The following is a 23,173-nucleotide window of genomic DNA, read 5'->3' as shown; positions in this document are numbered from 1 at the left end:
CACACAGACACATGCACACACACAGACACCGATACACACACTACACACCCCTGAAACACTGCAGCAGCCTCTGGGAATCACTCATCATGGAGAATGGCTTGAAGGAGAGTCTGTCACGGACAATCGAAACTGATAGGATCAGACCTTCGGAGAGTGTTTGGGGCACCTCTAGGTCTCCAACCACCCCCCTTCCTAGAGGAACATCACAAGGGGCCGTCCTGGTAAGTCCCTTGCCGTACAGGCTGTAAAAGCAGTTTAGGACTTGTTGCTTTACACGCTGGCCGTTTGGGGGGACCCGCGGAACTATCTTTTTCTGCCTCTGGTGACACAAGTGGCTGGGCCTCTGCTGAGCAGCCGGTTTGCTTCTGTTGCACGGACGCTGGGTCTGCAGCCAGAGACTGCTTCCCTCTCTGGGTGGGCCCAGGGGAGGCTCCAGGCCGCCCCAGGGCTCCACCTCCAACAAACGTGCCGGGTCCGATGTCGTGAAGTTTGTGTCCCGACCCCGCTCCTGGCTCCATCCTTGCTTCCTCAGCCTTGTCTTCTCCTTCGTCTTATTTTCTCTGCCCACGTACTTGTTATTTGATTATGTCTGGCAACTGCATATGCATCTTTGCAAGCGGCCTTGCACCCTTTCTGGAACTGGCAGGCGAACGCATAAACAGATACTGACTGTGGGATTTCTGCAGTGCACCACGGCTCTCTTCAATCCGCCACTTTATGATCTACTTCAGCAGGCACCAGCTCTCATACGGCCAATTTCACTGTCTTTTCAGACTAGAAAATCACTGCTGGGCCAAAGACATGATGCTGATGATCTAGCTAGACGTCGCTTTATTACAGATTCTCGTAATCTCCCCATCTCCTGGGTGCACGGCGGCTCCTCGTAATCTCCCCATCTCCTGGGTGCACGGCGGCACAACCATGCCAAGGGGGGGTGGGGAGTAAACCCGTCATTCACCCAAACCCAAATATTTGAACCCAAACATTTATGACTTTTTATCTATAACCCCCCGCCCCTGCCCAGACTCTCCTAAAGCTTTGACAGGGCAGAGGGAAGAAAAGTGAGGACTCAGGGTTTGGGACAGCCAGTCTCCGTGGAACTTAAGTGTCTTCGGTTTTTGCTGCTAGTTTTATTTTCCTCCAGCTCTGCGATTAGAAGGGACAACGCCATCAGAACCACCCCGTTGTCTTTAAGATATAGATTGCCCTCCTTATAACTCCGCCCCTGGCTGGCAGCCTTGGTGTCCCAGGGCCGGAGAATCGGGTTAACAGCCAAAGCAGTACATCCACGAGAAAGCAGGAGCTCAACCCCTGAGTGTACGCCCCGGTTCCCAGAGTGATGCTGAACCGTGAGGCTTAGGGAGCAGCTATGCCATCTGTACGGGGAAGAAATAGAGGCAATTTGGAGGAAAATCTCTCCTGGAGGGAATGTAAAATGCAAGAGCTCTCCCACGCCAGACCTGGGCTTCTCGGTTCACCGTGGACCACACAGGTGCCGGGCAGGGAGCCCTCCCCACCCTAGAGAAGGGGCCAGCCCCCCACTCCCCCCGCAGTACCCTGGGACGGTACCTGCAGTGCCTGCCTGCTCTGGAGGGAATTGCACGTCCACCAGTAGCTAGATGAGCCCCGGAGGGCGACCCCAGGACACAGTGGCACCGAGGAAAGAAAACCCTCTCAGCCTCGGCATCTGGGAAACATTCTGAGTTTTTCATTCTCTCCTTCTCTTGGGCCAAGGTGTTCCCGGCTTCAGGATAATTTGCAGCCTCGCTGGTCTTGGGTTGGCAATAGGGACCCTGAGGCTAGAAGCCCAGGTCTTAGGGGCTTGGATCCCGTGTCCAGACAGCACCCTGGGACCTGATTTGAAATGCGCCCTGGGAGTCAGGAGCCACCTCCACCCTGAGGAGTGCAGGGAGCCTCTCTCGCGGCAACAGAGGGACCCCACCCTCCAGCCCACAGAGGTGAGCACGGGGAACACTGCCGAGAGAATGTTCAGGACGCTCCGGCAGCCTGGTGGGCGGCTCCCTGGGGCTGGACCAAGCAGGGAACAGCCTGAGCTGAGCCAAGGACTATTTGGCACCTGCACTGGGCTCTTGAAAGGCAGAGGGAGAAGCAGGACTGCGGGGACGGCAGGACAGAATGTGGTGGAAGCCCATCTGCGGCAGCTTTTGTTGCCGGAACATTCGGTCCCGGGATTAGGGGCCTCGAGCAACAGGGCATTGGGAGAGTAAACGCTCATGAAACCAAGGCCTGCGTAGCCACGCCTCCCTCGGCCTGCCCGGGGCCTCCCTCAGTGGCCGAGTGGACAGTCAGCCCTCCTTCCCGGGGGACCATGACTTGCAGCCCGGGGACCGCCGGGCAGCGCCGAGAGAGGCCGAGGCCGCGGGGAGAGGCCAACCCCAGCTCTCTGTGAGTCTGTGAATTTGCGGCCCCACTGGGACTCTGGAGAATTCTGGGAGCCAACTCCCGGCCTCCCTTTGACAGAGTCACTTTTCATCTCTTTGGCTGCAAGCACAGGCAAACGCACACAGGCGAAAATCAGTTAATAACTATGCACATTTTATAATAAATTTTAACAATTTAAGAGTCTGGTACAGCTTTATTATAACTTTTATTTCAGCACACTAATTCAGTGCGTAATAACCTGCCAGAAACACAGAATTCGCTTGACATATGCTCTGAGGGCCAAGATAATGGAATATGCTGGAGAGAAACCTTGGGTCGCACCCAGCTCAGCTCTCCTCCCTCCCTGGGGGATCCCCGAGGGGCTCTCAGGAGTTCTGGATGAGGAATGGGAGCTGTGAGTGCGGGGAGGGACACGCCAGCTCAGCCAGCGTTGCTGGGTCAGTCTCCGGGCACAGCCGGCCCCACCGCATTCCCCGGACCTTTCGGTGGCTGGAAGGTGGAACACGGCACCTTCTCCCCCACCTCCTTCAGGCCTGACCTGAGAGGGAACTGAGATCAGCCCCAAGGAAAACCTCCCAGGTGCCGGGTCTAGCTTTCCTCCCTCCTTCTTCTGCCTCCCCTGCCCACTCTGCACCCACCCGCACCCCTCGGCATTTTTTTCAACGATCAGCAGCCTCGGTAGCATCTGAGTAGCTGAGAAAGAGGCAAATCCGTGGTCCCACCTCCGTCCTACTGACTCTGAAACTCTGGGTGGGCCCCCAGGTGTCCTAACAAACCTTTCCGGTGATGTTGACATGCGCCCGAATTTGGGACACACTCAGGTTTGAGAGGTCGAGAGGTTTCAGGGAGGTTGGGGATGCTCTGATCAAGCGAGATTTGGGCTTAAGCTCGGCCGCTGCTGTCGTCTCTACCTTGCCAGGAAGACTCAGGCCTCAGGGTCCCCACATGAGAAATAAGGACACAGGCTGGACACTCACTACGGGCTCCTGAGCCCTGACAAATGGCTCAGATAAAGCCCAGCGGAGACCCCACAGTAACCTTCTCTTCAGGGAGTGACGGAGTGGCCCACATCTTAGAACCCTCCTCAGCCGTCCCCCCCCACCGTGGGGGGGTGCGTGGCTGCTAAGGGCCATCTTAGCTTCAACACAAAGAAGAACAACGGGGAGGGGAGGGTCCATGACCAGAAACAGGTCAACACAAGGAGAAGCCAAGGAGGGGAGTGTGTGCGAGCACACATGCACAGAATGAGAATTTATCCAGGTCCCTGCTGTTTTCTTTTTAATTCTTAAAATTTATTTGTTTGGCAGGGAGAGAGAGAGCCTGAGAGAGCACAAGCAGAGGCAGAAGCAGGCTCCCCACTGAGCAGGGAGCCCGATGCGGGACTCCATCCCAGGACCCGGGGACCATGACCTGAGCCAAAGGCCAACACGTGACCCACTGAGCCACCCAAGTGCCTCTAGGTCTCTGTTTCTTTGATTTTTTTCCTCTCCCCTTTATCTCTTGACTACCTGTTTCTCCAAGAACATGAGTAAGTCTCTCCTGTTCTCCTGGCAGATAAACAAAACCCCTCCTTGGACACGGCAGCCTCTTCCGTCTGCCACCGTCTCTCTCTGAGCCATGAGGGCCAATCTTGGAACTGCCGTCTCCCCTCAGACCATCACTTTGAGGCCCAGACACTGTCCTTGACCTCCGTCAGTCGGCCTGTGGCCGCCTTCGTTCTAGGACGCTGCACTAGCCGCCTCCTACTTTCATTTCCAGGGGCCGTTCCCCAGCCCCTGGGTGGCCTGATCTCTCTGTCACGTAACCCTCTGCCCTCTCCAGGCTTTACCTTCTGACTGTCCCTCGTCAGGCTTCAGACGATGTTAAATAGCCTTTACGCTTCTATCGTCTGAGCTCGTAGTTTGATGATTCACTACCTACACGCTGTCTTGCGTGCGCTCTCCGAAATATGTTACGGAAATAGACAAGGGGGAGTCTACCTAATTTTTTCAGTGTCCTTCAAATGAAACTACAGACAAAAATAGTCTTTTAGAAGTAAGGGCCAGAAAACATTCATTTTCCTTGAGGAACTAGCATATGATCTCATAAACAATGAGACTCAGGAAGCAAGTCTCAAAATGCTTGAAATAGGCAAATTCATAATATCAGTCCCAGCAGAACACTGGCTAGACGGGATGACAAAGAGTTGGGGGGCAGTTTCGGGTGTGAATGACGTCTATTCCTTGATCTGGGTGCTGGTTAGGTGCGGTATTCAGGGTATGAGAAAGCATGGAGCCATATCATTAAGATATGAGAGCTTCTTGGACATATATTATACTTCAGTGAATTTCTTACAGAAATCTAAGTTCCCTTTTCTCACCAGAAAGTTCTGATCAGTGGTGGCTCCATTACAGTCTTATACAACATTTTGACCTTTACGTGTGCATCCTATTGTCTTCCAGTCTTGCTCTCCTGCTCTAAATTATACTTTCCTTGGTTCAAAAATTGTGTCCTTATCTTATAACTATATACCTTAGGTTTTACTGTATGTGCACATCCACAGTGCTTCATGTAGTTGAGGTAGAAACAGTCTTTCAAGTAGGAAAAAGTCTACTTTTTTTTGTCTCTCTATCCTTCATGCCCAACATATAGTAGTTGTTCGATTAATGTTGAAAGAGAGAAAGAAGAGAGAAAAATTGGGTAAAAGTGAGTACAGGACTTAGGGGTCAGGAAGGGTTCTTTTTGAAAGGAGAGAGATCTGAGCAGATCTCCAGGGCGGTGGGAAGAAGCCGGGAGAAAAAGATACATTGACGATGAGGAGGGTGATCTATGAATCCTGCTCCCAAGAGAGGAGAGGAGGAAGAATGTAGGACGGGGTGAATTGTCTTGAACAGAAGAGACATTATCTTCTTCATATCCTTGATTGGTTTTTCCTCCTCTCTGCAACCTGTAAATCGTTGTGATCCCTCAAAATTCAGTCCTCTCCATCATAATCTGTCTCCTGATGATTTCATCTGAGGTAGTTTTAAATACCATCTGTCCTCCAATGGCTCCCAGGACCGTATCCAGCCCGGATCTCTGCTGCGAACCCAGGACAGCCCACTCAGCATCTCTGCTGGATGCTCAGCAGACGCCTCAAAGTTAACAGGAGAAACACCGAACCCTTGATCTTCTCCCAAACCTCCTCCACCCACAGTCATCCCCATGGGAGGCCAACGAAGCTTGAGTCATCCTTGACTCATCTTTCTCTCACACAACGATCCAGTCCATCCACAAATCCCATTGCCTCCATCCTCAAGAAGAGATAGAAAGTCCAGAACCCAGCACTCTTCACACCTCCGCTGTTCCCCGGGTCCAGACACCACCCCTCTCCCTGGGATTTTGTGTTTTCTTCGATAGTCTTCTTGCTTCTACCAAGCCCACCTACAACCTTTTCACAGCACGGCAATTAGAAGGATCATTTTTAGGGGTCTCCCCTCCACTCAGAGCCCGGTGCTAACTTCCGTCTCAGAGTAAAAGTCAAAGTTCTTATGACCCTCCAGGGGTCTACTTTCCATGCTGCCTTGTCCCTCCCTCCTTGTAGGACTGTACACGCTCAGGGCCCATCACAGTCCCTGCCCCTACCCCCTTCTCTGCTTTCTCTCTCCCCCGACATGCTATTTATAACTTACAACCCCACCCTTCTGTCCTCACGTTTTGTCTTCCCCACTGGATGGAAGTTCGGCAGGAGCAAAGTTTCTGTCTGGTTTGTTCACTGCTGTAGCCTCAGAGCCTAGAAGACAGCTTGGTCTATGAAAATTCATGAAAATTTAAAATAATTTTTTTAAAAATTTAATTTTAATTTAATTTTTTAAAAATTTAATTTTCCCAAGGGATTCTCTTACTTAAAACCCCTGTGACTCTTTATGTCCCTTAGAATAAAGTCCCTTTCTTTGTGGGCACCCAAGGCCCTTTGGGAGCTGGCCCTGCAGCCTCCTCTCTCACGTGGCCTTCCAGAACACAGCCCAGCGGAATCACCCACCAGCCCATCCAGTGGTTCCTCCGCGATTGGCCTCCTCTCCCAAGAGTGCTCTCCCCAAACCCCCTGTTTGGGGACTCAATTTGGGGGTCAATCAAGTTAGAGTAGACCCCACCCTTGTGCTCCGACAAGGCACCGGGCTCTTGCCTGCTCTAGCCTGTACCAGTCTGCCCTGACACCCTTTGTCTGCTGGTCTGTCCTCGTGCTTGAGCAGAGGCACCCATCCATCGAAGGTAGGTGCCTCCAGCCCTAGCCAAGGACACGCTCTGTGAGGTGGTGGTAGTGGGGTAATTATTATTACCATCATCTTTGATAAATATTTATTTAATCAATGGCTCACCTCAGTACTACTGTGTCCCCACAGCTCAGCTTGCCAGTTTACCGATGGCTAGAGGGACTGACTCCCGTCACACACTGGAGTGGCAGAGTGAGCGCCTCTTTCCACCTCAAGCCCTTCCCCGCTTCAGGGTCTCTTCCTCAAAGCATGAAGAAGACGGAGCCTCACACGTCATGAGGGACAGCAGAAGTCACCTTGACGTCCCCTTAGCAATCAGAATGGCTTCAAGGTCACTTCTGGAGCCCCCAGGCACCTGATGCACGTCCTAGGGCACGAGATATTTTTTACTGCAACTCAGATTTCCTCACAAAGGATACCGTCTAGTCCGAATTTATTGCAGTCACGGGCTCTTTGATCTGTCTGGCTTAGCGCGTGTCTTAAGTAGACTGAGCGAGAAGTGATTTCACCTCGTCATTAAAAATCACCTACAGTGAAGGTGAAGTGCCCACACACCATCACGTATTCATTCAATGAACCTTTATGTAGTTTCAGTGCCACTGGGGGGAGGATAATGACACTGAAGAGGGGGTCCCTGCCCCCGGAGGAGGCGCGGCCCCGCAGTCAGTGAAGGGGTCCCCGGAGCTGTTTAAGTGGTTTTATCCTTCACGTTAAGCTTTGCTTAATTAGAGGCAGATGTCTTCATCAAAAGACAAGAGGAAAGATTTCGTTCGTACCAGCTGCACGCACAGACTTCGGTGAAGTTGTTCCATTTAATCCCGACACGCCGACGGTACCCCAGGCTGAAAGTGAGACCCACTGAAGCTTAACGGCCAGCCGGGCCACACGCCAGCGAGCGCTGGTGCCCGGCTGCTGGTGAAGGTTCACCGCCCCTCCAGGCCGTGACCTCCCTCCTCCCCTCCCTGGTAATCGGAACCCCCGCTAAGGCCGTTCCAAGAATATCCAGGGACCACAGAACTGTGCAAAGTTGCCATGTCTACGCAAAACCTGTGGGGACCCATTTACAGCTTTTGAAAGCCAGCAGCCATCCAGTAAATTAAAACACCAAACACACACACACACACACACACACACACACACATACATGCACCATTAAGTTGAAAAGAAAAATGGACACAAAGAACAGTCTACTTAGTCACTCATTATTAATAGGCCCCAGCCCGTCCAAGGACACGGTTGGTGACGTCTATCCCAAGCCTCTCCCTGCCATGGAAGGGGGCATTTTGTGAAGTCTGGGCTCCTTTGACTTCTAGAAAGTGGCTGAGGAAGAGGGTTGACGCAGGCAAGGTGCCCGGGGAGGAAGAAGGGCTGCGGTGTTCGGGCCCCAAAGGGACAGAGGGAGAAGTGCAAGAAGAGGGCCCCTCGCCTTGGGAGGAGATCCCAGGTTGGACACTGTTAGCTCGGGGAAGCAGCCACCGTCCTACTCACATCCCAGCTCCAGGCGACAGCCCGAGCCTCGGTGGAGCCGTCCACGCCCCAGCCGAAAGCACAGCCTAGACGTGGGTGCCACACCTGCCACGCCACCTCCCATGGGCCCCCTTCTCACCCTGCGTGGTGCCCCCACCATCCTGCCTCCGGGGTGGGCTTCTGTTTGCAGGAAACACCTCTCCCTGGGCCTCCCTCAGAAACCTCAGATTGTGACCCAGATCCACTGCCGGGCACAGCGATCAGGAACGCCGCTGAGGGCTTCGTTCATAGGGTTTGAATAGTGTCTCCCAACCAGGGCTTTTCTGCCAGGGCTGAGGGCTTTATCACTCTGAGAACAGGAATCACTCTGCACCCACAGCGTCTGGGAGGCAGGTATCCCGACTTCCCCAACAGGCACTCAGAGAAAGTTCCCATCCTTTGCCAGAGGGTTGGAAAGGGCTTTGCTACGCCCACCAGAGCTACTGTTCATAGGAACAGTTTAGGACCCTGCGGGCAAAAACTCGGGGGGAAAATCCCAGTCCCGCGAGCTGTGTTTTGGCTCAGATCCTTCTCGACTGGAGAAGTGGTGTTAATCATCTGGGATGTCTTAAAGCCCCTGGGGAAAAAAAATCAATAAAAGTGCTTTTTCTCTCCTAAGCTGCTTTCCTGGGTGGGGGTGGCCCCCCGCCCCCTCCCCATCCCCAGCACCCATGAATCATGCTCTGGGGACTCTAGCTCAGGACAGTGAAAATGGCTCCCTCTGCCAGGGCCTGGCTCCCAGGGACATCTGTGAAGTCGTGTCAAGCTGACTGAGAGGAAACCTCTCCTTTGGGTATGACTCAAGACGAGCATCTCACCCAGAAGGGAGATGTGGGGGCGAGAACAGATCAATGAAGGATTTGCAGATAGATGTTCCTCGGGCCTGAGTACAATTTACAAAATGCAGTGTAAAAGGGGATAAATCTCCCCTCTCTGTCAGCCTGCAGCTGATTCCTGAACAAAAACAACTCTTTGCCACAGAACCTTGGGCTCAGCTGGAAGTGAGTTTCCTCAAAAGGCACAGGGAAGGGGTGACCCATTCCTGAAGTCCCACAGCCAGCGTTTCGCGTCTGGCAGCGTGAGGGTAGGGAAGGGGAGACCGGGGGACAGGTGCCAGCGCGGGGTTCCTGCCGGGACAATTTTACAGAAAGAAAGTTGGACACAATGAGTTTTCCAATGTCACGGGGAGCCGCCACACGCCATCGGCAGGCCAACCCGGTGGCCGGTCACTGACCTGAGGAGCGAGTCCACTCAGGCTTATGCCCTTTCCGTGACACCCCGAGGGAAGGGACCCAGCGAGGAGGAGAGGGCTCCGCACGAGCCCAGGCTGGCAGAAACGCCTTCCCCGGCTCTTCCGACCACTTTGGCAGCTCGGTGAAAACTGACACGCAGGGAGCGACCCCCAGCCCACCCCACCCCTCCCCTCCCTCCAAACCCCCAAGGAAACTTGACTTGTCTGCACGGAACCCAGGCTGGGAAACTGGAGAGGAGGCAGAGGGACAGAGGGGAAGACGGGGGCCAGGCAGTCCGTGGGATGATTGATGCACAGCCCACAAGCCCCAGACCGTACCTCCTGCTGGTCTCGGGGGAGCCGCTCCTGGATCCATGGCTGGGAGCTGAGGAGGATCTCTAGGGCATCGGGAGGGAGCGGAGCACGGCAGCTCCTCAGAGCGTTGGGCCAGGGCGAGCTTTAATTAACAGGGTCTGAAGCCTCTCCGTTTTTTGGTAACTGAGCAGATTTAAAGGGCTAGAGTCCCAATTCGGAGGGTGCCGGTGTTGCTCTTCCTGCTGCCGCTGCTGCTGCTCCGGCCCTGGCTCGGGCGGCCCGAACAGCTTCCTGCAGACCTTTGGGTCCGGCGAGGAACCGCAGCGCCGACGGTGGGGCAGCACAGCCCGCGATCTGGGGGCTCGGGGTCTGAATCGAAGCCGCAGGGTTGTGGACCTCGGCCCCGCCCACCCGCTGTCTTCGGACCAGGGAGGGAGGCTGGATTTGCGGGGTGCAGGTGGCGGCAGGAGAACCCTCTCCAGATCTGGAGCGGGATGGACAGTGTCGGGGAAAGTGGGAAGTGAGGGCTCTGCTTTGTGCTCCTCTCCTGACAGCGATGTGCAGTGACAGCCGTCCTGCAAACTGCACACACACACACGCCTGTCCACGCACACATGCACACCTGCCCACGCACATGCATGTCCACCCATGTACACACACCCCCATGCACACATGCCTGCCACCATCCACACACACACACCTGCCCATAGACACGCATGTCCACCCATGCATGCACGTCTGTCCATGCACACACATACACACATACCCAGGCACACATGCATGCCACCATTCACACACACACACACCTACACCTGCCCATGCACACGCATGTCCGCCCCCACACACGTCTGCCCATGTACACACACACACACACACATACACACCCTATCCGGATACCCAGATACCAAAGGCAATGGCCTGCAGCCAGCCAGTTCTCTGACCATACACCTGCATTTTACAGGTAGACACACCAAGAGAAATAGTTGTGACTGTTGCTCCAGAGCATGGCCAGGAGGCGAGATTGGAGAAAGGCGGTGGAGGAGGAAGGGGAAGAGCAAACCCTGTGGACAGTGGCCAGCCTCCTTGGCTGCCTTTCCCAGAGTGGAGATTGAGTCAGCGAGAGCTTCAATTCAAGACCATCACCCTTAGGGAACCTCCGTCCCCACAGCCTCTTTCTCCACACTCCTGCCAGTCTGCCTGAGAAGCACCGCCTCGGGTGGCACCTCAGGGTCTCATCCTCATCCCAGTCTGCCCGACGTTTGGCGTCCGGAGCCCTGACTCTCGCTGATGCCGATGCAGCTGTCCCTGTGCTCTGCTCGACACGGCTCTCTCCAGGAGGCGCGCAGAGGAAGCCCAGCCGCCAGGGTCTCCCAGACTCGGGGCTCTGCCTCGGAGTGAGTGCCAAGGGGGTGTCCCAGACGGAACAAGCTTGGGCACGGGGGGACCTCAGATTCCTTCCGGCTCTGCTACGAACACCGTGGGACCCCCTCCCCTCCTGAGCCTGCGTTTTCTCATTTGTAAAATGTCGGTGCCGAAGCCAGCAAAGCTCCTCCCGGAGCCGGCCAGTGAGGAGGGGACGCGGCACTTCTAGAAAACATGTTCCGTTATCCAAACTGCAAGCTTAACCACATCTCGGCTGACGGGGACGGCACCCTGCAGAGGGCGCGTGCTGAAACGGTCTGGAGAGACGCCGCGCAGAATCGTCTCCAGGGCCTTGGTGTCCGCGAGGGCTGCAGGGGTTAGGTCCGCGCGCCCTGGTCCGGACTTTGCCCCAAGAGCGAGAGCCTCGCAGCGGCCCAGAGCAGGTCGGAGAGCGGAGCCGCGTCCTGTTCCAGCTGAGCCTGGGGCCGAATCCACCCAACGGATGGTCTCTCTCCGCCGAACTCTCTCTCCCTGCCCCCCTCACCCCTGGCCGGCTCGCTGCGTCCACCGCAAGGTGCCCGAGGCCTCCGGCCCACCGCCGATAAAAACTGTCCCCAGAGAACCTGCGGTCACCCCTTAGACACCCGTTCAGTGTGACTGCCTGTCCCCTTCGTCCGGGGAGCCTCGCCCACAGCCTCTCCGCTCGCCTCCTAAAGACGGCAGCCATGGGGACTGGCCAGATCGGGGCCGGGGCTGGGGCTGGAAGACGGGGGCCTGGAACCAAGAATGTTCCCACAGCCCTCGGCCCCGCACGGGCATCTCCCAGGAGGGTCTGCGGAGCCTAGAGAGGCCCGAGAAGGACCCCTGGACAAGGACACCTCTGAAGGGGAAGGGCAAGTTCAAGTCCTGTTCTTCCCAGCCAGCCCCTCAGACCCCCGGGGTCTCTGTCCCGGTTTTCAGGAACAAAGCTGAGCCCCCCGTTTGGAGGCCGACCCTAAAGAGAACGCTCCCGTGGGGGAGGGACTGTGGTCCCGACACCCATTTCTTGGAGCTGTCCAATGACTGTCCCCTCGTAACCACAGCAACCACCGTGATGGCCTTATGGGACCCCGTGGGACGCCACACCCTGAGCACCACAGTGCGAACCTCTCCTCAACTTTCTCCACAGCTCCTCAGAGCACAGACCCGTGAGCCCCAAGATTTAACAGGAAGCTGGGTACCCCTGGCAGAGGCAATGGCTTACTCAGCCCCGTGGGGGGGCCCCTGACTGAGCAAGAGAGGTAAGGTTGCCTGCGGCCTCCACCACCGGGACGTACCCTCAAGATGACCCTGACCTCTTAAAGTCCAAACTGAAGAGAATACGTCCCAGAGAGACACAGGGTCTCCCTCCCATCCTATCTAAGCTCTGCCATGAGCACCCTTTTGGCCCCAATGTCGGCCTCTTCTCCGTGAGTGACGGACGGACGGGAATGCCCCCGCTCCTCGTGCCACCAGCGCAAGCTCAGCTTTATCAGACTTCTGCATGATAAGCTTATCAGAACACAACCCTGGAGGCCCAATCTCTGTAGATGGCAGGAGTGATTTTGGGGAGCCTGGAAATTGGCCTGTCGACAAATCTGCTTCCCTGGTTCCAGCTAGTCCCTGCGGGCGCTCAGCTTTACCGCCCCCCCTGCCCAGGACACCCTGCGATGCTGGGGCCCAGTTCTCCAGACCACTCTCCCCAGGCACCCCTGCCCGCTGGCTTTCTTGTCAGTTCAGCCGAAGAAGGACTCCAAGAAGATGGGGAGGCCAGGAAGGAGCAAACCACAGAGGGATGAGTCTTAACCCCACTCTGCTCTGGTATGGCTGGGACCAGCCTCACTGGTCCTTGGAGGCACAGCACCAGCTCTGCCCACCTTAAAGAAGTGGCCAGTAGCTGCTGGGCCACGACCCTCAGTGGTCAGACGGCCAGCTGTGCCACACTCCTCCCCGACCCTGGGTCTCCTCAGCCATGACCGTCCTGCTGGGTTGACACGTCCCTCGGGGATCTGAGCACCAGCTCCCTCGGGCCCCTCCTCGCCCAGGTGAGACCACCTGTCCTCTCTCGTTCCCCTCGCCCGCGGGATGGAAGCCGCTCTTGCGATTACTAACTCTTGGGGTTATTTCTGCTTTCTCGTTCCTGTATAAACCGGCCCTGTGTACTGAATGCCATCTGCCTGAAACGTCGAGTGCGGTTTTGTTTTCCTCGCTGGACAAGAATTTTCCTTGGAGATCCCAAATTCGAGCGTTCTGATAGTCATGATCAAGTCATCCTCTGATCTTATGACACATCCTCGCACTTATGACGATGCATTGGAGAATGGGAATGTTAACGTTTATGGATTGAGAGAAATTACAGGAGAGAACTAAGTATTAAGATCATTCTGCAGGTCGGAACCTCAAATTACATAGTTGTCATTTATTACACCAATTTTTACATATCAGAAAGGAAAAATATTCCTGGTCTAATTTTAGATCTGCTGAATTCAAAACAAAAGAATCTGAAGGCCAACTTAGGAAGTTAACGGGGAGAAGACGGAATGGAGGTCCCGCCCAGCAGGAAGGCCTCTGGGTAACTCATACATTCCATTCTGCTTGGTTTTTAGCATGTTGGGTAAATGGTAGCGTGTTTCACTAATATTTTGGAACCTGAGCGGTGTAGGCTGTTAGGGATGTGGAGGACTTTCATTCATCTCCATTTCATCCTCTTGGGTGGGGTGTCTATGGTCTGAGGACAGCCTCCTGAGAACAAAAGACCCCTGGGCAGAGCATGGACCAGTGCCCCAGTTCAGGAGTTCCGAGGGAGGAACTGGGGTCTTCTCCTCCACACCGAACACATGATGTCAAGGCCCGCGAACAAATCATGGTCTGATCGCCACCCAGACTCAGACAGTGAGAGGTGGCAGAAAGAAGTGGTCCCCACGGGGCTGGCAAGGCCTGCTCTAAGCAACGGTCTGTCCGGGTGGGCTGTCTGCCAAAACACGAGAAGAGCGACAGCGTGACCCTGTGTGGCATGATCTCTTTGAGCACAGGGGCCAGAAGGGCTCACTAATGCAGTGCCCAGGCCCAGAACGGTGATCACCAAGGCTTCTTCCTTTGGGAAGTCTGCTGTAGAGCAAAAAGGCAGCATTGCAGAGAGCAAAACCGTCCCCTCTTCCACAGGGGACAGGGATACGGATGTGAGGCAAAGCAGCAAATGTCATTTGCGTTCCCTCACATCATCTTGACCTCTTTCCGTCCTCCCAGGACCCATGTCAAGCCCAACCCGGTGTGCGCGACCCTCACAGACCACCCCCTGCACCCCAGTCCTACTACCACTGGCTTCACGGAAGCCGTTTGCAATCTCGTCTGGTGTCCTACAAGAAATTTCTAGGTGAAGCGCCCCACTTCCATCTATCCATAGTGTCCAGCGTCCTGCTGGCATCAGAAGTAAAGCCCAGCCCTTGGGGAGCTCAGGAGGTTGAAGGAAGACAACTATGAAACAATTGCAAAAGAGAATGGGGGCAAATAAGAAATGCACACCCAGTTCTACACCAGTGCCCACCCTAGAACCCACTTACTCTGGGGAACTGGAGAAGGCTCTTGAGGCTGGTGGTGAAGTTAGGAACTGGAAACTCAGTAGGTGTTGATGACGTGATGGGGAGACATTGTTCCCAAAAGACTGGGCTCTAGGGCACCGGGCACCAGGCAAGGCTGGGGAATGGAAGAAAGCCAGCTCGACATTGCTCATGGGGACACCGGTTCATGGTCAGATGGGGAGGTCAGCAGGGCACACTCACAAGGCTTGGGACTTCATGGTCAAGGAGAAAGGAAGCTCTTACAGGGCTGGGCTGGACTGGGACCTAGTGAGGGAGGCGCCTTCATGAAATATCCTTCCTCGATATGGACAATCTAAGGCATCTGTTGTGTAATCCAAGTAAGCAATGAAGAGAAATTGGACATGGGTTTACAGTGGGAGCACGATAAAATTAAGCTTTCTAGAAAACATTTGTTTCCCCACGGTGCTTGGGATAAAATCTGATTCCTTAACAGACCTGATAGGTCCTGTAGATGGGTGCCTGGGTGGCTCAGTCAGGTGAGTATCCGACTCTTGTTTTTGGCCCCCGTCATGATCTCAGGGTCATGAGATCGAGCCCCATGTCAGGCTTCACACTCAACACAGAGTCTGCTTGAGATTCTCTCTCCCTCTCCCTCTGTCCCTGCCCCTTCTCTCTCTCTCTCTCTCTCTCTCTCAACAAATACAATCTTAAAAAAATTTAAAAAAAGAAAGGTCCTTCCGAAGCTGCTGACATCAGTGTTCCTTTTGCCAACTCTCATCTCCTTCCAGCTCTCCTCCGAATTCCTGTCAGCTACAGCCACATGAAGGCACTTGCAACTCCCATAAGAGGCCATCCCTACACATCTCTGGCCCTTAGCACATGCTGTTCCTCCAGCCTCGAATGTCCTTCCTTGCTGCCTTAGTGAACTCCTACTTATCCGTCAAGGCCCTACTCAGATGTTACATTCTCTGGGAAACCTTCTACAAGAACCCCCTTTGCCCCCTATATCTACCCTTCCCCAGGCAGCAAAGGTACCTACCTCCCTTTATAGTAGCAATCACCATACTGTACAGCCATTTTCCTCCTACATGATTGTATCCCACTCCAAAACAGTAACAACAGGTGTTATTTGCCTCCCTATCCTTAGCACTTGGTACATGGTGATCCCACAACAAGCTTTAGTTCCAATGAACGGAACATATACTTCCACATCAATAAGCTTCCTTAAGTCCTTGGTGAAACATGCAGAATTTATAGAACTCACACCTGCAAAGTTCTATTAAAATGTCAACAATCTGTAGCCACTCATGGGAAAGTCTGTTCAGGAAGTAAATAGTCATCTTGTTCATTAGAATAATACACAAGTAATGATTTCTTAATTTTCTTACTTTTCTCACATTAGTCAACTTGTCTAGAGTTGTGTCATGTGACCCTGCCCACAGAGTCAGACTACACAACCCAAATGCTGGAACAAAAGGCCTCCCCAAGGCAACCACTTCTCTAGTCTTGCCCATGAGTTGTGAGATCACAGGAAAGGCAGAGGGTCCACGGCTGAAGGAAAGGTAATTCGTTTCCATGAAGATGGAGTATGGGGGCCCAAGATTTGGAGCCACCAGCTTATAAAAGCACCAAAGTCACAGCACAGACTTAGAGGGAAAAGATGCCCGTCCCATTCTGACTGGTTAAGCAGAGATGAAAATCCCCACACTTACTGCCCCGTGAGACTTTTGTGAACACATGGGATCCATTGCACTGATCTAAGGTGTTGGTCGCTGTCCCCTGGGGGCCCTGAGAAGCTCGGTGATCAGCTCTTACGCCTGGTCCTCTGTCAGCCTCCATTGTCACAGTTACCTGGCAGATGCGGATTTGGTACCGGTGTTGCTCCACGCCCCTCCCCTCCCCGATGGCTGGGCACAGAGCTTTGCCTTCCTCAATCCCCCATGAATCTGAGTTTTGCTCTGTGGCCCTGAGGGTCAAGGGTTCGGAGGATCTACAAACAGCAGCAATGGCCGGAACAAACACGCGCTCCCTGATTCGTTATCTCCAACCATCCCGGATCCCTCTCTCCCCGGTTTCCTTGCCTTCCTCCTTCCTTCTGTCGGTCCCACTTCCCAGGCAGCGAGCACGGCCCTCTCGTCCCCCGGGATACCTTGTGAGAGAACATGACAGAGTCAAAGCAAGAACTGGACTGACGGATAAACACATTGTTCGTGAAATCTGTTCCCAGGGCCTGGGGAGCTCTGGGCCACACGATCCCCTCTAAGTTCTGACAACGGTGTAGCCTCTGCAACGTTGGGTCCCCACGGTGCTCACATGCTAGTGCAGCAGCACCGGGACGCCGGGGGGCATCCCCGGGTGAATTTCCTGGAGGTAATGAGCGGCTCACAGGCAGCTTGATGGACGGCCTTGCTCCATCCACCTGACCTCCAGTGCTAGCACGGCTGGCCACGCCATCTGAGCCTCTCGGAAGACAGCAGTCCCAGCAGGGTGTTCTGGATAATGCATATTGTGAGCGGCAGTGTCATTTCCTTAAATCACACTGCTGTCACTTGGCAAGGCCATCTACTGACGCTCAAAGGCCCAACTTCCTCTCCTTATCTCACAGCCGAGGGAGATGCCAAACTCAACAATAAAACCCCTGGCTTCTAAGAAAAGGAATCAGCCAGACAAGCCTGTATATACAGACATAAACTGAGGCCGGGAGAAGCAGAGCAGAGTGAGGTCCCCAGTCCCGGTGTTCCAGTTCCCAACACAGAAAACCCGCTGTGGGGAGGGTTCTACAGTCAAACAGTGGGGGCTGGGCAAAGGGCAGCCCTGTCAGGGGTGTGCGAATGGCCACCAGCCAGCCCTGCACCATGGTCCTTTCTGGCCAGGAGATGGGAGTCTTGCAAGGCAGCTCGAGTGGAAAGTATTTGGGAGCTGCCAGAATGCCGAGAGCAGCCACTCCCTTCCCCCAACCAAAGACCCCCCGGGTCATTTCCTCCAGGCCAATTATGGCCCACAAGGAAGTTGGACCGGATTTGCGTTTTCCTGGCTGGAGTCCTTGCTCATTTCCATGCAGCTCCTGCACAATTAATACATACTCATCATCGAAAGAGCACGGAGAAGTCGTCTCTCCAAATGACACCATCCAGGGGTCACTGCCATTTTATTCCTGTCCACTGCCAGCAGGAGCCTGGCAAAATCTCCCCTCCCCACCACCCGCTTCTTAATACGCTGAGGTTACTGGGTCTGAGCCTCTCCCGGAGGACCCAGCTGGGCAGAGGCTGGACCACAGGGGTTCACCCTGGGCAGGCTGTCCTTGGAGGCGGACACCAGACCCCCTCATTTCTTCTCGGGTTAGAGAACTTGCACATTTTAAAAGGTAAAGATCATCATGGCGCCAACCTCCATCTCTTCCAGGGACTCAGAAACTCCACGAATCCAAGGACAGCTCAGAGGGGGAGGGAGGAGGTCACCACAAGCCTAGAGGGAACATACGGAGGGATGTGTGATGGCAGAACTGGAATTGGTTGGGAGTGAGAGGGAGCTCGTCTCTTATGAGTCCCTACCTCGCCGTCGGTTACAGCAAACCGTCCCCCAGCTCCCCCCACCCCTGCATAGCTTGTGCAGAACGGGTAAAGGTTCATATGGTCTCCTTACCACCCCGAGGGGCCAGGGGGTGGGACACTGGAAGTGTGAACAAGCCAAAGTATAGAAAAACAGGGATGTGAAGTTCTGTTACATTTTGGTAGAACCATAAATAAGTAAGTGTCTCTTTATTGGGTCCTGTATGCGGCGGGACTCAGGGACACATCTAAACGCCAGGAGAAAGTGGGACTAATATTACTTTGCAAAAAAAAGAAAACCTGTTCCTATTTTTTTTAAAGATTTTCTTTATTTATTTGACAGAGTGAGAGAGATCGCAAGGAGGCAGAGAGGCAGACAGAGGGGGAGGGGGAAGCAGGCTCCCTGCTGAGCAGAGAGCCCGATGTGGGGCTCGATCCCAGGACCCTGAGATCATGACCTGAGCCAAAGGCAGAGGCTTAAGCCACTGAGCCACTCAGGTGCCCAAACCTGTTTCTATTTTGCATATTATCATCTCCCAGCCCACCTGGACCACAGCTCCCACAACAGTAGTAATAATATGAGAAGGAGGAGGCAGAGGGAGAGGAGGAAGAGGGAAAGGAAGGGGACGAGGCGAGTACGATCCCTCCCTCGAACGCATATTGCAGTGGTGGCATATCCAGCCCCAGGGCGCCGCGTTGCTGGCCCACTTGCTCATGCTAATCCTGCGTGCTCCTGCCCCTTTCCTCTTGCCCTGTTCCGTGAGGCCAGCCTCTGCAGCTAAACCTTTCTTAGCATTTCTTTCTCTTTTTTTCACACTTTTTCAAAGATTCTATTTACATATTTGAGAGAGAGCACAAGCAGGGGGAGGGGCGGAGGGAGAAGGAGGCTCCCCGCTGAGCAGGGAGCTCAACACGGGGCTCGACCCCAGGACCCCGGGATCATGACCTGAGCTGAAGGCAGACGCTTAACTGACTGAGCCCCCTGGGTGCCCCCTTTCTTTTCATTTCTAAGCCCATCCGAGGTTGCTCGTTGGACAAGACCAGCCCAGACTCTGACTGAGGCCGCCCCAGGTAACACTGCAGCCCGAACAGCTCCAGCTTTGGGAAGTCACCATTCCAGGAGACTTGGAGCAATGTCCCCAGCTCCCTTCTTCCGCCACAAGAAGAACAGACACTGTTAGGCTTATGAATCCCCTTGGATTCCTACATTTTAGTCCTTGAAATAGAAGTCATCACATAGCAAAGGCTAAAAACAGAAACCACCAGTGTCCTATATCCCAAACAGAGACCCATCCCAGAGAATCGCCTAGACAGCAATCAGGAATGGTACGACAGATGTCAGCCCCTGAGGGATTCTGAGAACTGCCCGTCCCTCTTGATGTCTCCACAGCTGCCCAGGGACCCAGGAGTGTGTCTACACGTACTCCCGATCCAGCTAATGCGTCGGAGTCCAGGCTCCAGAACCCGAATGTCCTGGACAAACCACAGAAGGACACCTCAGATGCCTCTCTCCGGTGTTCCCAGACCTTCAGAAAGAGGAGAGGATTTGGAGAATCAGGGTGCCGATGGACATGTTTCTGGGTAAATTTTATTTGTTCTTTGTGGCTGAAATCAGACATCACCTCATCCAGGAAGTCTTCTTTCATGCACAAGGTTAGGATCCCATTCTCTCTGCCCTCGAAGCATCCTGGGCTTCCCACCTAGGCTTATTGCACTATCCTGTAAGTTCCCAGAGACTTCTCTGCTTCCCAAAACAAACTGGATTCTGTGCTTTTGAGCCCAGGGGCTGTGTCTCACCAGTCCCTCGGGAAGGCTGGCGCAGTGACCTCCTGTGTTTGCTAGTGGCCTGGACCCCCTTAACCATACATTTGAGTTTTAAGACCTGGGTTGTGCCTATTTGCACCAAGATTAACTTATTTCCACACATCTCACCCTTAATTGCTGCTAGGGGAGTGAGAAGTGGGAATTGAAAACAGACCTCTCCAAGGCCAAACCAATAGAAGAAGGTTTTGTAATGTCACAGTCAAGGTCGGGAAAGAGACAGACACTCTTCCAGCATAATAGAGTCCAAAAATTACGCTAGCAGGAAGACATGACCTTTGTATGTAGATCACTGGAGTCTAAAACACTTGCAGTATGACTGATTTGTTGTTTAGAGTAGTTTGGGATGATCATTAGAGGAAAAGAAAAAAAAAGAAAAAAAACAAGTTTCCTGCGCAGAGAATGGTCCCCTCTCTTTTCTCCTCTGACTTCTAGGATCGAAGTCTCCCCCTCACTCTGAGCCCAGTAAAATGAATGGAGAATTTAATATAATGACGAGCGGGGACACCCCACCCAAGGGACTCATCCTAGCCCAGGAAAGGAAGAAAACAAAATGAAGCGAAGATGAACATTCAAAAACAAACAAACAAACAAAAAAATAGGTTTAAGTGAGAGATCTGTCAACCAAGAGGACCTCCATGTGGGGGCCAACACCCTAAAGGTCTGGACAGGGAAGCCCCACTCTTGGTATGAGGCAAGAGTTTGAGCTACTTAGTTTGAAGCCACAGTGGCTGTCCCCCAACGTGTTACCATGGCCGTTCCGTATAGTCTAGATTCCGTCACACGGACCTGGACTGAAGCACACACTGAACTTTCCTTGAGGTCACGTGTGAGTCGTACACGTGTGTACACACGTGAACAGACACTTGCCTGGCAAAGGAAGAGAGAAGATTAGCCCTCCCTCCCCAGTCAACCGCGGGCACCTAAGATACCTCTAGGGTCCCTGACAGGGAGGTAGGCGACATCCGGAGGAGGACATCCAGCCCCCAGGGAGCCCACAGTCCAGTAGTTGGGGGGGTGAGAGGTCATCAGGCATCTACACTGGGGTACAGAAAGTGCTATGTGGAGGTGCCTGTGTGCTTTGGGGACACGGAGAAAGGGCACCTTAGGGCTTAGGAAGATTTTCTGGAGAAGGTGATATCTGCGTCGGGCTCGGACGATCAAGGAGAAGTTAGCCAGAAGCATGTCCCCAAAATACCTCACCCCACCCCCTAACGCTGGAGAACAGCTGCGAGCCTTCCCGTGGGTCCCAGACAAGGACGCCCATGCAGAGTCACACACAACTCAGTGTGTCCAAGTCTGTCTGTTCCCCTCGTGGGGCCCCACAGCTGACAGCCCCTCGCGCGTACCTGTGTTCCCGGAGGCGGTCCCCAATCCTTTCCCCGGGGCTGCCTGAGCGGTCCCAGCGCCGTGAGCTGGGGTGAGGATATGGGTTGGCAGCGTCCACACAGCCGGCAGCCGCGCCCCGGAGCCGGCCTGGCTTGGCCCCTTGGAGCCCGCCGAGGTCGTGCCAGACACGGGCTAGGCTGCCGGCTCAGACTGCGGGCGGGAGAGGCTGCGAGCATCCTGGAGCCCGGCCAGGCCTCTCCGGCGCGGCAAGCAGGTGGAGGAGGAGCTGGAGAGAGCCTGGTAGCAACCCGAGAGCATCACATTAACTCCCAAGGAGCCGTGACAGCAGCAGGCTGCCCGCCACCCCCAGGGCCGCCGCATACCCCCGCCCGGGCTGGGACGGGAGTGTGTCCCTCACTGTCGTCCCCCAGACGTGCTCCTGATGAACTTGTGGCTGAGATCGGGGCTGGACCCCCACCCAGCAACACCCCCGGGCAGAGTCCGCCGCTGTGCCACCGACTCTTGTCTCACTCTAGGCTTTTCAGAAAACATCATTTTTATTGAGGTAAAATTCACGTAACATAAAACAAATCATTGTAAAGTGAACATTGCAGTGGCATTGAACACATCCACGATGCTGCTCGAGTACCGCCTCCACCTGGCTGTGAAATAATGTCCTCGTCCGGAAAGGAAACCCTGCACCTGCGGAACACTGGTATTTCGTCCCCCTCTGCTCCCGGCACCTGAACAGCACAGTCCGCTCTGTCTCTGTAGACGTGTCTACTCTGGATACTTCACTTAAATGTGTCATACAGTATGTGACACTCTGGGTCTGGTTTCCTTCACTCACCAGACTGTTTTCTAGGTTCATTCACATTGTCGCACATATTAGGACCCTCATTCCTTTTTATGATCAAATAATATTCCATTGTATATATGCACCAAAATTTGTTTGCCTCTTGTTGATGGACATTTGGGTTGTACCTACCTTTTGGCTCTTGCGAATAGCACCCCTGTAAATATTTGCACGCTCGTTCTCCGTTCTTTGGGATACAGATCTAAGAGTGGAACTGCAGTAACTGTAGTTTAAGTTTAGTCTAAGAGTGGTCATGCAGTAGTTGTAGGTTTAACCTAATTTAAACATATGTTTGATATGTTTTTCACAGCTGTTGAACCATTTTATATTCCTACCAGCAATATGTAGAGTTCCAGTATCTGCACATTGTCTCCAAAACATCTTTTTTTTCCCATAATAACCACTTCGTAGCTGTGAAGAGCTATCTCATTAGGCTTTTGACTTGCATTTCTTTAATGACTAATGATGTTGAACATTTTTCATGTGTTTGTTGGCCATTTATATATCTTCTTTGGAGAAATGTCTATTCAGATCTCTTTACCGTTTTTTTAAACTAGGTTGTGTTTTTGTTGTTGAGTTGTAAGAGTTCTTTGTATATTCTAGATACAAGACCCTGATCAGACATATGATATGCGAGTATTTTCTCCCATTTTGTAGGTTGTCTTTTCATTTATTTGATAATATTCTTTTTTTTTTTAAGATCTGGAGCACATTTTTAATAAAGTTTTTTATCTTTATTTCAGTATCGTTAACATACAGTATTATACTGGTTTCAGGGGTATAATTCCACATATCACCCAATGCTCATCGTGAAAATTTTGATGAAGTACAATTTATGTTTTGCTTTTGTTGCCTGCACTTCCTGTGTCATATCTAAAACTTCATTGCCAAATCTGAGGTCATGAATATTTGCCCCTTATGTTTTCTTCTGAGTCTTATGGTTTTAGTTCTGGGTTTTGTTTTTGTTTTTTTTTTTAAGATTTATTTATTTATTTGAAAGAGAGAGCATGTTC

General features: G+C 53.4%; 1 protein-coding gene across 2 annotated transcripts in view; it reads right to left on the bottom strand.

Moving 5' to 3' along the window:
• CALN1 (calneuron 1) overlaps window positions 1–9,808 on the bottom strand; it is a 488,233-nt gene extending 478,425 nt beyond the window's left edge. The window contains exon 1 of one of the 2 annotated variants that reach the window (XM_032872377.1): window positions 9,712–9,808. The gene's annotated coding sequence lies outside the window, so the exon portion shown is untranslated. The remainder of the gene's footprint in view (window positions 1–9,711) is intronic. The other variant, XM_032872376.1, reaches the window with a different exon arrangement.
• Between the last annotated feature and the right edge of the window lie 13,365 nt (window positions 9,809–23,173).

This window comes from Lontra canadensis, unplaced genomic scaffold (assembly GCF_010015895.1).
Source record: "Lontra canadensis isolate GAN:19392208 unplaced genomic scaffold, GSC_riverotter_1.0 scaffold45, whole genome shotgun sequence".
Taxonomy (NCBI): Eukaryota; Metazoa; Chordata; class Mammalia; order Carnivora; family Mustelidae; genus Lontra; species Lontra canadensis.
The sequence above is the reverse complement of the archived record's forward strand: the minus strand, read 5'-3'. Positions and strand labels throughout refer to the sequence as shown.